We start from the raw sequence: 982 nt of genomic DNA on the forward strand, positions 1-982 counted from the left end.
GACTTCCTTTTCTCTCCCAACTTTTCAGCATCTTGATAGATACTGCAAATGCCTTCCATTTCTCTCCTTTGGAAGAAGTACCTATTGTTCTCAAGGATTCTACCACAGTACTTTATTTCTCAGCTTAGATTTTTAAGTATTTGTGTCATCCTCATCAGTTCCTACTTGCAATAGCTCCTCATCTACTACAAAGTGAAAAGCCACTTCTATCTTCCCTGCCTTTTCTTCATCAGGAAGCCATGTTTTAATGTTCCTATAGGTTCTCCTTCACTGGCAGATGTGCCACTGTCAAAACACTCAAAGCTCCTGGTGCTTACTGCTGCCCCCTGCTTTCTGAAATGCCTTTGACCACAAGAACTGGCCATCATCAGGCCCAGTGGGACAATGGAGGTGATGACAGTTGCCATCTTCATATGTAGGAGAGTTTGAGGACTTCGGCAAACCACTGCCTCTGTTTTCTGCAGCGGTAGCATCCTGAATGAAAAGCTCTGTTCTATGCCACAGAACTTGTCAAAGGCTTTGCCTAGGTCATCTTCGTGCTTCAGACATTCATATTCCTTCAACTGACACTGTCCTCAAAGGTCAAAGTTTCACCTACTGAAATTATTGTCTCTTCTTGGAGGATGTTTCTTGACATGCATTCATCTAAATTAATTTCTAACTTTACCCTTCTCTTAGCTTTATGTCTCTTTTTGGAGTTTACTTTCCTTCATTTCTCAAGCCTAGTTTGTTTCAAGTCTCTTTGAATGTCAATGTGTAGAGATTTCAGTCTATAGTCAGCTAGCTTTATTTAATCTCTTTTATAGTCTCATTTTTACTCTGTGCTGTATCTGAAATCTCACGATTGAACTATTCCAACTGAAGTGTTTCTAATAATTTAAAGCAAACACTTTTGAGTAACAAATTAACTTCTTTTCATAACCTAGTATATTTGGGGTTATCCTTGAGAAAACAAGGTTTTGGGCTCTTTTTTTTTTTTTTT

The sequence above is a fragment of the Octodon degus genome, unplaced genomic scaffold (assembly GCF_000260255.1).
Source record: "Octodon degus isolate 3935 unplaced genomic scaffold, OctDeg1.0 scaffold00056, whole genome shotgun sequence".
NCBI classification, from domain to species: Eukaryota; Metazoa; Chordata; class Mammalia; order Rodentia; family Octodontidae; genus Octodon; species Octodon degus.